The sequence below is a fragment of the Felis catus genome, chromosome C2 (genome assembly GCF_018350175.1).
Source record: "Felis catus isolate Fca126 chromosome C2, F.catus_Fca126_mat1.0, whole genome shotgun sequence".
Classification (NCBI taxonomy): Eukaryota; Metazoa; Chordata; class Mammalia; order Carnivora; family Felidae; genus Felis; species Felis catus.
This window is the reverse complement of record NC_058376.1, coordinates 75195419-75211432: the sequence shown is the minus strand read 5'-3', so window position 1 is coordinate 75211432 and position 16014 is coordinate 75195419. Positions and strand designations below refer to the sequence as shown.

Genomic DNA, 16014 nt, shown 5'->3' with positions numbered 1-16014 from the left:
AGGGACTAACATGAGGAAACACACACACTTACAATACATACAGAATGACAGAAGGAGGCAAGGATAGAGAGTATGTTCTGGTTAACACAGGGCCTAATACATGACCTTGATTTTAACCCCCTCATTTTATTACCAGAGTCATGTTCTTGGGCTGACGACGAGAGAAAAGAGTCCAGACCTGAAGAACAAAGTCACAGGAAAAGCTCTATAGACACTACAGCTCAAGCTGAACAGAACACCAGCACTAGCAAATAGCACTTAATGTACCCTCTGAGAGGAGAGAGAAGGTCCTGCGTATATAGAGAAAGTTCCCTCATCCTGATTGGTTGGAAGGACCTCATCTTGATTGGTGGAAGGACTTCATCCTGATTGGTTAGAAGGCAACTCAGGTAGCTCATTGGTGTTTTTGGAGGAGGAGTCCTCCATTTTAAGTCGGGCTTGCAGACAGGGTGCCTTCTGGCAGGTTCTGCTTTGGAAGAGAAGTGGTTAACAATAGCTTCCGACAAAAAGACCCCTGGTGCACAGTGGTTTGTTTTTGTTTTTGTTTTTGTTTTGTTTTGCGTGGGGCTTGTTCCCGTAGTCCCTGGCTCAATTTCTGCACTATATCTCCTTTTTGGGGAGTGGGGTGGGGCCTCAGGGCCTGAGGGGTCCAGAAGAAGAAAGGAAGCAGAGAGGATCCTGGAGATTTTCTGCGAGACAGCTGGAGGAAATCCTGTGTACTCTGCATTCAACGTGATTCCCAAACAAAGTGTAAGCACTGATTCATTTTTTTCACATGATTTTAGAGATGCAGTGCCAACTTTGCTAAGGTTTATGGTGGTGAGGATGTGCTTAGACAACAGAGTACATCAAAATCCTGAGCTTAGATGAAACGGCAAGTCAGAATGCGGGTGTTCAAAAGTAGGGGAGAAGCTGTGTGCCTAGGGAAGCAGCCATTTTAAACAGAGTCACACAGCTACACCCCATCTGCCTTATCGTGTTACCCCTTATGCCTAACACAATAGATCTGGTCAGCGCCATCAGTGGACTGTTCACAATGCACCACAAATCCAACTCGTGAAACTCCTATTTTTAAAGTCTTTTACATCCAGCCATTTCCATATTCGGTTTTCCTAAAGTGAGGCACATGCATACACTCCGGAGCATTCGCCAGTAAATGAAGCTGAAGAAGCCTGCGTTTTTTGTATTTTCTCGAGGAAAACTGATGACCTGAGAAATTGGTCAATGATTAATGGGCAGGTGCTCTGCCTGCTCCGTGGAAGGACTCCAACCCTATGGCGAGCAGACATTAAATCAGAGCTTTTGAATGCCAAACATCATCTCCCCACCAGCACTCTGTTTTAGTTAAGGAGATTCAACTAATTCTATAAATAATTACTGGGCGCCAAAGAGGAGCCAGACCCTTGGCCAGGAACTGGAGTTAGGGAAATGTATTTCACAGTCTTTGCGACAGATGTATCCAGCTCAGTCTATTACAAGACAAAAATCTACCAGTGCAAGGGGAGGGGAATAAACAAAAGCTGCTAATGGGAGGGCTGGTGGGAGGCATTGGGACACTTTCTAGCTTGGGTCACTTCCTTGAGCGCCCTGTGAGGGTGCTTGGAAATTACAGGGTTGTAATGAATTACTTTTCCTCCCTCCTCCTTCCTTCCATACTATAAACATGATTTTTTAATGTTTATTTATTTTGAGAGAGAGAAAGAGAAAGCAGGGGAGGGGCAGAGAGAGAGAGAGAGAGAGAATCCCAAGAAGGATCTGTGCTATCAATGCAGAGAGCTAGCTCGACACAGGGCTCGATCTCACAAACTCTGAGATCATGACCTCAATCAAAACCAAGAGTCAGACACTTAACTGACTAAGCCACCCAGGTGCTCCCATACTATAAACATAATGTAGGCAGGGAGTGAGTCTTGTGGTCACTATGTTTTACATATCTTTTCTAGTGCTTTGCTTTAATTATGTGCAATAAATATAAACGTGGATGGGCTAGTTCACTGACTGTGCCTAGGGAAGGACCTAAAATCACACACACACACACACACACACACACACACAAACAAACAAAAGCTGACCTAAGCACTGTTGGCAAAAGACAATCAGGTACAAAGGCCCATTGGAGGCACTTAAGCAGATGGAAAAAGATGGATTCAACGAAAGTACAAGACAACTGTAAGTTATCAACGTGAGTTAATATTATCCACTCTTCCCCTTTTGGTGCTTGTCCAGCTAGTAGTAGTAAGAGCTCACTAACAATGTGTAATCAGAAATGACATTTTCCAGCAACTCTGCAGTTTGAAGCATGCGTTCTGCCACATTGATCAGTGATAATCCCTACCTCTCTTCATCCCTGTCTCCTTCTCTTGAGGTTCGAAGTGAGTCTCAGTCATTTAAGTGAGATTTCCTAATGTCATCAGGTTATCCAAATAGAAGAATTTGCAAAAGCTGGAAAGGGAAAGTTTTAGCCCAATAATCATTGTTATTGTTTGTTGTTGTTGTTTTTATCTATAATATCAAATAGTAAATCTGGCCAATTTTACCTCCAGAATAAAAGTCATTGTAGGACCAGCATCTACAGACCAGATTTTTTCAGTGTTGGTTAAGTGACAAGGGTCTTCACTGACATAGTCTAAGAGGATATCTTTCCTCTTAGCAAATATTACAACCACCTTAAGCCCACACCAGCCTGGATTATCCACAGCAATCCTTATGAAAAAATAGTCAAAGCAACTCCAAACAGAAAGGCAGGCTATGGTTAATCTCTTTCATTAGACTAGTATCCTAATTTTTTTTGAGGCCAACATTTAACTCTTCCAAGTTGCATTTTTACAAAGCTATACAACCTGATAAAAAAAATTCTTACTGACAAGACGAGGGCCTGGAATCTACCCCTTTTGGGGGCAGCATTCAGCATGCTTTTGGTCCCAAACTTGGGTAGACTCTCTAACACCCTGGGTCAGTGGGTTAGAATCTTGCAGTAACACCCTTACTTCCTCCCCCACACACCTTTACTCCAGTTCTGACCTTGACACTGCTCAGTTCTTCTGGCCGACCATTCAGCACTCCCCTTTCCCAGCTGCCTTGAATTATTTATGCATTTGTATTCCTGACCAGAATGTAAGTTCTTTGGAGGGCAGAGACCATGTCTCATTCACCTTTATATTCTCTAATTGCCCTCTACACAGAGATTTTGAAATATGATAAGCATTTGCTAAATAAATATTCAAAAAAGTAGGTCAAATCATTTACTGGGAGTGAGCATCAGATTCCCAATTATACAGCCAAGTGTTTGTTGTCAACTATTTTGCCATTTGAAAATTATTCCTACTTTAAATTGGTGTTATAGTTTAAAAAACATTCAGAATAGAAACTAATCCGAGATCATATATGTATATATTCAAGGTGCCTTCAAAGAAAAAAATATTTTGAAAAGAATTGGTATTTGCAATCTGTACTAACAAGATAACGTTAAATTACTATAAGCAAATTTCATTAGGTAGAAGTAAATCCCTAATTAGTTTAAAACTGTAACATGTTAAACAAATTATAATATTTATATTGCCAGATAATACCATACTGAAGAAAAATTACCCATGTTAACCAGATAAAAGTACAGCATATTTTATTCAATTTCAGATATTCAAGATACTACAGTTAAAATATACCTTGGCATTAAAGTAGCACAGGAATTGGAAACTCACACGCCTGCAGCGCATGTGAGGCTGGAGACCTCAGTGGGTCGGTGGAGGACAGAGAAGCAGGGCTTCCTTCTCTAAAGGGAAGAGCTGTTGGCAGCCCCATCTTATGGCTGGAGATAAGGGCTCAATATTGTCCTAAAATATGAGAAGCTGCAACTCTTCACATTTGTGGGAAACATCTTGAGTTATCAATAGCTTCAGATTTGGAAGGAGAGCAGGGGTAGAAACCAAGTGTGGGTTAAAGAAAACCTACCTTGTAGGAACTCTATTCTGCTAGATGCTTCCTATCTTACTCTTACTAAAATTGTCAAGTCATTATGTAAATAACACATTGTAAGCTTTTATTTAAAAAGAAAAAAAAAAGATATTCCCAGAGAGCCACTGATAGACTTAACTATGGAAAAAACACCAAATCTCAAATACCTTCATGGAATCGCTCACAGATTTTCCTCTCAGCATTGTGTATCCCTTCTGTGCTAGGTCAATTCATTGCAAATGTGAAATGACATTGGAAAAGAAAAAAAAAAGCTGAAATGATATGCCTTATACTATTTAGAACTCACATTTTCTTTGGCTCTTTGTCAGAGATGTCACAACTATGGGAAGAATGTACCCGAAGAAGCCTTGTGGCTTTCACCCAAGAATCATTAATTTGTTGGGACTCATTTCCTTCTCCACACTTATACTGATAACGCTCTATCTAGAAGCAAATGTCAAAGAGCAGTTGATGTCTTAAAAATGCAGTTATAGTCTAAAGCCACATTAATATCTTACCACTTGGATAATTGTTACTGTTTAGTAGGCATATATGTAAAATAATAGCAAGTATTTTCCCTGATGTCTTGGAAAGTTCATATGCCAGAATCCAGGAAAGAAACTCTGAGGCTTGATCTGGGAGCATGAATTAGTTTGAGTGTTATGAATGATTTGACTAGTCGCGTTAGTTTGGAAAATAGCTAGATGTCAAAAATGTCTTCTCTCTTCCTTCAAATTATTCAAATCATGCTTCTTGACATCTGTCTTACAATACAGCAGCCTCTCATAGCATTCCTATGCTTCCCATACCTTCCACTGAATCAGTGTAACTCAGGAACTGTGTAATTAAGCATCCTTTCAGTCAGCCGTCTCTGGGTACCTACTGGCAGAAGGCTCTGCAGTGGGCACTTAGGAGAATGAGGTAGATACATTTGTCCTCCAGCATCTCAGAGCCTGGTGGGAGATCTCTGGAACAGAACACAAAACCCCTGACGACTTCACCCTTCATTCAAGATGCCTACCATGTACCTGGCTGTGGTGGAAAAGACAGTGATGCCTTTGTCTTTATAGGGTGCAAACTATCTCATAAAATTAAACCAATAATAAATTCCAGTGTATGTGAAACTAAACAATTCTCAGAGTCCTTTTCAATTCTATAAAATAGGGCTATAAGGAAATGCCTCATCTCTTGTCAGAACCCCCCCTTGTTTTATGTTCTGTCAAACTGGGACCGCATGTCAGTCTCTGGACACAACCCACTGTTTCATGCCTTGGTTTCTTTCCATGTGTTAGTCTCTCTCCTTGGACTCCCATGATCTGCCACTTGTCTGCTTGGCAACTCTTAATTCGTCTTCTCAAAGCCATCCAGGTCAGCATCTCTTAGGCCCTACTTTACAATCTGTCAGCCCACCAGTCTCTCGTGTCAGTTGCTGCAGTCGTACCCTGCAGGCTTTGACCAGCTTCACACAGGTACAGTCTGATGGTGCCTTGCCTCTGCCCCCCACTTGTGCCTCTCACTTCCAAGCTCAGTGTCCACACATGCAGAACCCACAAGTGCCACATATGAGGAACAAAGGCTGGGTGATCCTGAAACAACCCCTTGAGGGATCTTCTAAGGAAAAAAGAAAGGAGATGAGGAAGGGAGGGAAGAATGGAGGAAGAAGAAAAAAGGGAGGAAGAGAAAGAGGTATACACACAAGTAGCAGTAAGGCAAGATGCCATAAGAAAGATACCAACACAGGATGTATACTGAGCACTGAGAAAAGAAATCAAGGAGCAATAATATGAACCCACTGTGATAACAGATGTTAACCAAACACCACAGTAAAACAAAAGTGACAATCAGTAATTAGTAAGTGTTATTGACTGACTACAAATTCTAGTTCTAAAAGAAAAGCCATCATCCTTTTGTGAGTGCATCCAGTCTAGTGGGGGTTGGTTCAGAGAACAGGGAAGGCTAGAAATGATCAGTTTGGGGGATTTGCACAACATGGAGAAATTCCTATTTCTACCTCCTTGGGAGCTGTTTCAGAGATGGCATTGTGGTAGAAAGTGTGAGCCAGTGATGAGGCATGGAGATGAGCAGAGGTCACTTGGGACTTTATCTCAAGTGATATCAGTGCTGTAAAGCAGGGCAAAAATTTCATAATGGCCAGCAATTCAATATGAATTCAAATGCTTTTACTGTCTTGGTAAAAAAAAAAAATTGCTTTTCTTTGTATTTTTCAGATTTTGATTTTTTTTTGTACATTAAAAAATAACTTGACTGTTTTAGCTCTGAGCATCTACAGTGAAAGAAAAAGCTGTGAATTTTTTAAGTAATAAATGTCCAACATATGGAGGAGCCTCTGGCAGTGATTCTCAAACATTATTGACACAATAAATGCCAACGAGCTTGTGAAAATGACGATTTCTGAGCCCTAGACTATTCCTTCTGAATCAGAATTCCTGGGGTTACGAGCCAGGAATTTGTATTATTAATATTTACTGCATGTTGTAATGGTACACTCTGAATCCTTGACATTTTGAAAACCATTGGCTTAAATCAACAAGCAAAATTAGTGTTCATCTAAAGTATACCTGTGTGTATATGTGTGCATGTATTCGTCTGCTAAAAGTAAACGTGTAAAGACCAACAGCTAATAACTTTTACTATTCATCATAATTAGTCAAGGAATTACTTCTAGTTCCAAAGAAAACAAATAATCTGCTTTGACTCTGACATTAAAGAACAGCTATTCATTTTAAAATATTAGTCTAATCAGGGGCGCCTGGGTGGCTCAGACGGTTAAGTGTCCGACTTCGGCTCGGGTCATGACCTCAAGGTTTGTGGGTTTGAGCCCCGTGTCAGGCTCTGTGCTGACAACTCAGAGCCTGGAGCCTGCTTGGGATTCTGTGTCTCCTTCTCTTTCTGCCCCTTCCCCACTTATGCTCTGTCTCTCTCTCAAAAATAAATAAATGTAAAAAAATTTTTTTAATAAAATAAAAAATAAAATAAAATATTAGTCTAAACAGATGTGATGTAAATTTAAAAAAAACTTTAATTTTAAAATAAATATTGATTGTGTTGCAAAAGAAAAAAGTCAAAGCAATAAAAACTCCCAAAAGTATTCGTCCCCCTGCAAATGATAAGCATAGAGTAAGTTGTTTATTTTTACTCTGTAGTTTGCTGTTTTAACTGTGAAAGCTTTTGTATTTTGTTCTTTAAATGTTCCATAATTCTCCAGTCTGTGATGTCGCAAATCACAGACCCTATGAAGGGTCTCATATTACACGCATCTGTGAGAAGTCCGCACTTTAACACACATAGGTTAACACACAAGGTTATTGTCAGCCACTGCAGTCACCTGTCAGGTTCTTACTTTGGAGCATCTCTTCTTGCAGCCCTGTTGTTCAGGCCGTTGCTGGTCTAGTTCCACTTCAGCCAGACCACAAGAGCCGAGACCACACTATAGCAATTAGGGACTTTACTAAAGTCTTGTCAATAATTGGAGGAAATTACATCACAGATAATTTATACGTGGATATGCTGCTCTTAGAAAGAGACTACAGTTCTAAGACCCTCATCGCTGATCCCCTACTATGCAACTTCTTGTTTAGCTGCGTGTGATCTTGCTGTTTTTAAAGGTCAGCCAGGTTATTTAATTTCTGGGTGGCAGCTGTGATAAGAGGCAGCCTGCTTTCCCCAATGGGAGTCCCTGTAATCTTACTCCCTTCTCCAGAATCCTAGCCCCATCTCCTTGAATCCCAGAAAGAAAATAGTTTTCCCCCCTCCCTCAATCTAAATCCCATCTCCCAGTCATTCTTCCCTCCTCTAGGATGACTGTCATTGGGAATGTAATTTCCCTGGAGAGGGAATCTCATCTTTAAACATACGTCCCATGCTCTTAGCCCTTTTGACCCCAAATACATCAGACCATAAGATATCTTGTAATTTCTGTAATTTTTATCAGCATATGTCTCAAATACACGCATTCAGTCAGCATCAGTATAATTCTCAAGGTCTAGGTTATTTCATCTTGAATAACACCATCTGTCAGCCTTTAGTTCTTCAATTATGTTCAGCAACAATATACTTCCATTTCAAGACTACTCTCTAGTATGATGCTATGACCAGGCCAACAAAACCTTCTAAGCCTTTTGAGATTTTAACCTGATCTCCTATGAGCAACAATTTGAATAATAGCATACATCTACCAAGACCAGCAATAAATATATAAGCATAAAACAAATTTACATAATTAGGAATGACAAATATCTATTAAAAAAATAAATCCTATTTATGTTAGTAACGAGAAACTTAATTGCTTGATCTGAAGCATCAAGTATTTGGGCTACTAAACTACTCATGAAAAAAACCAATAATAATGCATGGATTCCTGTCCCATCTAGTAGTGGGACACTTCCTCCCCACAACCAAGAAGATCCCCTCCAGGGTAGTTCGAACCTCCATGTCTTAGAAAGCAGAAATACTCTGCATCTTAAAAATAACATTTTTTCCAGTTCCACTTTGTCAAATGGTTGTAAAAAAAAGTCTATATACCTTTTTAAAAGATGATTATTTTGTTTGTTTATTCTGTTGGTTGGTTTGGTTTGTTAATTTGGTTTAGCTTTGGTCTAAGAAATGCACCAAGAGGTGGGATGATTATCTAGGCAAATTTCTTCCGTAAACTATTGTGCTAATACTGCTCTCCAGAGTTAATCTCTCTTTGTCTCCATTTTCCCAATTGTTAAATGAGAACAAGATAATACTTGCCAAGTGCGGATTAATCCATGTAAAGCATTAGTCAAGTGCTAAGTAGTTTTGCTCTTGCTACTTATCTTCAATAAGAAATTATCTTAATGCTATGTTAGGTGACAGTAATTTGTTGAAGTCTGGTGAGAAATATCATAGTAACACATGAAACTGACATGTAACAGTAATAAAACATCATGGTCCATTTCTTAGAGATTGCATATTTGGATTGGATATACATTTTGGAACTCTCTGATATGCTGAGAGTGGTTTGACATTTAAAATAATGAGATTACTAATTAGAAAAAATATATTACCTTGAAAGTTTTGTAAATTTCCATTCTTGGGATAATGAGTTGAAATTTGAAATATTCCTTTTATGATTCAGTTCATATCTCTCTTTACATTTTATCTCTCTGTCTCTCTCTCTCTCTCTCTGTGTGTGTGTGTGTGTGTGTGTACAGCCCTGTTGTTGCAGAAACAGGAAAATACCAATGTACAAAAAAACCTCTAAACTTCAAAATCTGTGGTTTTGGTACTCACAGCTGATGTATTTCCAATTTTTTCTTTGCTTCATATGACTATATGAAGTGAGTATATCCTTTTTAAAAATTTTTTTTTAATGTTTATTTATTTTTGAGAGAGAGAGAGACAGAGAGACAGAGAGACAGACAGAGCATGAGCAGTGGAGGGGCAGAGAGAGAGAGGGAGACACAGAATCAGAAGCCGGCTTCAGGCTCTGAGCTGTTAGCATAGAGCCCAGCGTGGGGCTTGAACTCACAAACTGCGAGATCATGACCTGAGGTGAAGTCAGATGCTTCACCAACTAAGCCACTCAAATGCCCCCAAGTGAGTGTATCCTTTGCCATGTTAGCCTAAATTTATTTTTTAACTCCCTTTTTCTATCTACATGACGTTCAGTAAAATAGAATTAAGAATAAATATATAGTCCAGACAAGTAAAATTTTACTGATCAAATAGTTCCCAAGTGAAATTAAATTAAAGATTGGAAGTAAATTTAAAACGTGAATTAGAGGGGCACCTGGGTGGCTCAGTCGGTTGAGCATCTGACTTCGGCTCAGGTCATGATCTCACAGCTCATGAGTTTGAGTCGCATGTTGGGCTCTGTGCTAACAGCTCAGAACCTGGAGTCTACTTTGGGTTCTGTGTCTCCCTCTCTCTCTCTCTGCCCCCCTCCCCACTTATGCTCTGTCTCTTTCTCCCTCAAAAAATAAAATTAAATAAAAAAAAAATGAATGAGAAAGAATCAACACTATCTACATTCTGAATTCCTAGAGAACACAGAGAAGCCCTGCTCATTATATAATCTTATTCCCAGAAAGAATGTCTTTCTTGCATTTTTATATTCTTTCTCACCCATGCAATTCAGAAAACAGTGTACTAGTGTTTACAGATAAAAAAGGAGCAGCTTCTATTAGACTGAAATATATAGTTTTTCCCTGCTAAAAACAACTATAAAAGCTGAATAAAATACACAACCACAGATGTTGCAAAGCACCAGGGAACAACAAAAGCAGCCATGATGTGAAGGGTCATGATGATGGAGAAAAACTTTGGAGGAGCCCAACACACAATTTTCCACTGAAGCATTTGATGATTGCCAAGTTGCACATGTGTGGGGAGACCAGCCACAAAGCAGCTGCTCAAAATGCTAACCAGAGTGTCTGGTTATTGGATTGGAGAGCATTATGGACTTGATGTTTGTGAACCCCCAAAATTCGTATGTCAAAGCCCTAGGGCTTTGGGGAGGAAATTAGAGTTAGAATAGGTCATCACGAGGGTAGGGTCCTCGTGATAAGATTAGTGATCTCATCAAAAGAGAGAGAGAAAAATATTTCTTTCTGTTCTTATGATGCACGGAGCAAAGAGCATGTGAAGACAGGAATATAGGTGTCTGGAAGCCAAGAAGAAAGCCCTCACCTCAGTCCAGCCATGCTAATCCATGCTAATCTCTGACATCCAGCCTTCAGAACCATAAGAAAATAAATCTCTATTGTTTAAAGCACCAAGTCCATGGTATTTTATGATAACAGCCTGAACTGACCAAGACAGAAAGAAAAAAAATGGGGGGGGTTAGGGTTTGTCGAAGAGAAGGAGAACTTGAATGTATCCAAGGCTTTTGGTTGGGATAATTGAAGAGTAATGTCCTAGATATCAAGACAAACTAAGAATGGAAAAGCTGTCAAAAAGCCTGAAATGCAACCTCAGAACATATCAAACCCAATTGGACCATGATGCTCTATTTGTTTATGCTATATCTGCCACCCAGAAGAAAATTAAACCTTCCCTGGAGAAAGAGAACATCATGCAGAGATGCAAAGATTTTGTATTTTCTTTATATATAATATTCAGCACTCACTTAAAGTAACAAGGATATAGCAGGCATACCAAGACAAAAAAAAAATCATAAAACCAAAAACTCAAAGTTGAGGATGGGGGTCAGGGGTGAACAGAGAAACAACAGACCCTTAAGCTATCTAGAAGTTGGAGTTAAGAGAAAAAGACTTCATTGTTTATTGTTATGTAGAATAAAATAGAGGGGGGGGAAGATAAATTACACAAAAAGATGAATAATTTCTTTGAAACACAGACAAAGTAAGAATGGAAAATAAAGAAAAGACTGTAAAAGAAATGTGAGTCACAGTCAGAAAGTAGTAGTTGCTTTCCCAAGGAAAAAGGAGAGAATGAGGCAAATAATATTTGAACAGACATTAGATGATGTCTAAAAATTTTTCAAATTGATGAAAGTTACTGACCCAGAGATTGAAGATAGCCTAAAGATTCCGAGCAGGATTTTTAAAAAGTCTCCAGCCCCCACCTGGCATCTACACACATCATAGTAAAACTGCTGAGAACAAATAATATTTTTAAAAAAGATTTTAAAGGGAGGCATAGAAAAGAGAACGATCACTTAAAAGAGCAACAAATAGATTGGCAATTGACCTCTCAACAGAAATAGTGAAATCTGGAGAAGAGTGGTAGAACAACTTCAATATACCTAAAGAAAATACTTAGCAATCTATCATTCTATGCTCAGCAAAATTTTTCTTCAAAAGTAGAAGATAAATATATTTCAAGAGAAAAACAGAGACAAAATTTATCACCAGCAGTCTTCACTAACAGAAGTAATATGGAAGTACAGAAATACAGAAGGAAACAAGAATAATGGGAAGAGAAATTGTATGAGCAGATTCAAATGAATATTAACTTCACAAAAAGGGTAAAAAGAATTTTTAAAAAATTTCTTTAATGTTTATTTTTGAGAGAGAGAGACAGAGGGTGAGCAGAGGAGGGGCAGAGAGAGATAGAGACACAAAATCTGCAGCAGGCTCCAGCCTGCTGAGCTGTTAGCACAGAGCCCAAAACAAACCCATGAGCTGGAAGATCATGACCTGAACCAAGTCAGATGCTTAACCAACTGAACGACCCAGGTGCCCCCTAAAGGGTAAAGTTTCATGAGGCCTAAAAATACATATGTAGGATTAAAATTCATGAAAAAAAAATAATGTAAAAGGCAAGAGGAGGAGAAATGAGGTTATGGTTCTAAGGTTCTAACAATTCTGGAGAAGTAGTAAAAAGTAGTAAATTGTTTTAGATTCTAGTAAGGAAATATGCAGTGATATCTAAAAGAATAAGAAAGATGTATATAACTAACCACTTACTGGGGAAAATTATGTTATAATAAAATGTTTGATTAATGAAAAAATGGCAAGAAGGTGAAAAAGGAAACTGAAATGAGTCCAATAGAAAATAGAGAATAATTGTGGATTTAAGCCCAAATACTTTAATATGTTTAATTTTATCCTATACATTAATTACATTAAACATAAATAGACTAAATGCTTTAGTTAAAAGAAAATATTGTTAGAGTAGATTCAAAAAACCATGGTAATATACTATTTATAAGATGAGTATTTGAAATACAAATACACAGGTTCAAAGTGAAAGAATGGGAAAAGATACACCATATAGACACTAACCAAAAAATCCAGTGAAACAGTACTAATGTCCAATAAAAGGAGATTTTATAGACAAAAACATTGCTAGAGACAGATGACAAGACATTACATAATGGTCAAAAGTCAATTCACCAATAAGTTATAACAATTCAAACTTTCATCTATCTGATATTATAGCTTAAATATATAAAGCAAAAGTGGAAAGAACTAAAATAAGAACTAGACAAATTTATAATCATAAAGGGAAATTTTAACACATTTCTCTCATCTGATAGAACAAGCAGGCAAGGATAAAATAAGTAAGGGTGTCGAAGATTTAAAAATAATTACAAACTTGGCACAAAAACAGACACTCAGATCAATGGAACAGAATAGAGAACCCAGAAATGGACCCACAAATGTATGGCCAATCTTTGACAAAGCAGGAAAGAATATCCAATGGAATAAAGACTGTCTCTTCAGCAAGTCGTGCTGGGATACACTATACACAAAAATAAACTCAAAATGGATGGAAGACCTAAATGTAAGACAGCAAGCCATCAAAATCCTCAAGGAGAAAGCAGGAAAAAAAACCTCTTTGATCTTGGCTGCAGCAACTTCTTACTCAACATGTCTCCAGAGGCAAGGGAAACAAAAACAAAAATGAACTATTGGGACCTCATCAAAATAAAAAGCGTCTGCCCAGCAAAGGAAACAGTCAGCAAAACTGAAAGGCAACCGGCAGAATGGGAGAGGATATGTGCAAATGACATATCAGATAAAGGGTTAGTATCCAAAATCTATAAAGAACTTAACAAACTCAACACCCAAAAAACAAATAATCCAGTGAAGAAATGGGCAAAAGACATGAATAGACACTTCTCCAAAGAAGACATCCAGACGGCAAACCGACACATGAAAAAATGCTCCACATCACTCATCATCAGGGAAATACAAATCAAAACCACAATGAGATACTGCCTTACACCTGTCAGACTGGCTAACATCAACAACTCAGGCAACAACAGATGTTGGTGAGGATGTGGAGAAAGAGGATCTCTTTTGCATTGCTGGTAGGAATGCAAGCTGGTGCAGCCACTCTGGAAAACAGTATGGAGGTTCTCCCAAAAATTAAAAATAGAACTACCCTACAACCCAGTAAATGCACTGCTAGGTATTTATCCAAGGGATACAGGTGTGCTGTTTTGAAGGGACACATGCACCCCCATGTTTATAGCAGCACTATCAACAATAGCCTTGCCAAAGTATGGAAAGAGTCCAAATGTCCACTGATGGATGAATGGATAAAGAAGATGTGATAGGGGCGCCTGGGTGGCGCAGTCGGTTAAGCGTCCGACTTCAGCCAGGTCACGATCTCGCGGTCCGTGAGTTCGAGCCCCGCGTCAGGCTCTGGGCTGATGGCTCAGAGCCTGGAGCCTGTTTCCGATTCTGTGTCTCCCTCTCTCTCTGCCCCTCCCCCGTTCATGCTGTGTCTCTCTCTGTCCCAAAAATAAATAAAAACGTTGAAAAAAAAATTTAAAAAAAAGAAAAAAACCACAAAATTTATATGATCTTATTATATACAGAAAATTATTTGATAAAACTTATCTTCCATGTATGATTAAAAAAAAACTATCAGCAAACTAGACATAGAAGGGAACTTCCTTAACCGACAAAGAATATGTTATAAAATGCTTGTAGCAAATATTAAATTTAATGATGAAATATTAAAAACATTCCCCTTGAGATATCAAACAGCACAAGGATGCTGCTATCACTTCCACTTAACATGGTACCAAAAGTTTTATCCAGGGAAAGACAAGAAAAACATAAAAATTTATATATACCTAATAACATAACTTCAAAATATAGAAAGGAAACTTGATACTACTAGAAGGAAAAATGGAAAAATGCACAATTATAGTTGGTGCTTTTAACATACTTTTCTTAGCAACTAATGGAACAAGCAGATTAAAAAAAATAATAGAATAGAAGCGATTTGAACAACATGATTATTTAATCTGACAAAACTGACATTTGTAGAAATTGCATCCATCAACTGAAGATACACATTATTTTTCCATGTGCATGTGACATTCTTACCAGAAAGAGACCATATGTTATGCCCTAAAGCAGGTCTTAACAAATTACAAAGGTTTAAAATTAGGTAGAGTATATTTTTAGACAACAGTAGAGTTACAATGAAAATATGATATATCAAAATTTGTGTGACAAAGTTAGAAAAATATTTAGAGAGAAATTCATGGTTCTTGATGCATATATTAGAAAAAGACTAAAAATATGTTTTTAGCTTGATAAATTAGAAAAAGAATAGCAAACAAAATAGGGGCACCTGGGTGGTTCAGTCAGTGGAGTGTCCAACTCTTGATTTCAGCTCAGATCATGAGCTCATGGTTTGTGATATGGAGCCCTGAGTGGGGGCTCAGTGCTGATAGCTTGGAGCCTGTTTGAGATTCTCTCTCTCCCTCTCTCTCTCTGCCCCTCCCTCACTTGTGTTCCCTCTCTCTCTCTCTCTCTCTCTCTCTCTCTCTCAAAATAAGTAAACTTAAAAAAATACCTAAACAAAATAGAAGGAAGGAAATAATAAAGATGACAGCAGTAATTGATGAAATAGAAAATAGATGCACAATAGGAAATAAAAGCCAGTAAGTTATTAAAAAAAATAATGCAACTGATAAACTTCTAACAAGACTGATCAAGAAAAAGGGAGAAAATTCAGGTTACTAATATTAGGAATAAAACATGAGGGCATGGTTATAAATCCTACAGATAGTAAAAAATAGTAAAAATATTATGAACAACTTTATGCCAGTTTGACTATTTCATTGAAATACACAAATTCCTTGAAAAATATAACTTGTCAAAACTAACCCAAGAAAAATGAGAACATCTGAATTCTCATATCTGTCAAGAAAATTAAATTCATTTTCAAAAGTTTTCCCATGAAGAAAACTACTAACCCTGATGATTTCTCTGATAAATCTTCCAAACATTTATGAAAGAAGTAACAATCCAACTCAGCATCTTCCAGAGAACTGAAAAAGAGGGGATATTTCCTATCTCATTTTAGTGCAAGGATATTACAATCAAAGAAATGTACAGCTAATGTCTCTTATAAATATAGGAACAAAAATCTTAAGTAAATCATTAGCAAGTTGAGAGAAAAAGATAATCATAACCTAGTAGGATTTATTTCAGGAATGCAAGGGTAGCTTAACAACAGAAAATCAATCGATGCAATTTACTACATTAATACAATCACAGAAGGAGATTTTAATACATTTTAAGAAATCAATAACTCAGAAAGAAAAAAAAATAGTAACACTGTAGTAATATGAATAATGCATTT

The 16014-nt window shown here is 37.8% G+C and overlaps 1 long non-coding RNA gene across 2 annotated transcripts in view; it reads left to right on the top strand.

Annotated features, from left to right (window-relative positions):
* Nucleotides 1-360: 360 nt before the first annotated feature.
* Nucleotides 361-16014, top strand: part of LOC109491709 — a 104555-nt gene continuing 88901 nt past the window's right edge. The window contains exon 1 of one of the 2 annotated variants that reach the window (XR_006585161.1): nucleotides 361-750. This is a non-coding gene — a long non-coding RNA (uncharacterized LOC109491709). The remainder of the gene's footprint in view (nucleotides 751-16014) is intronic. The other variant, XR_002745304.2, reaches the window with a different exon arrangement.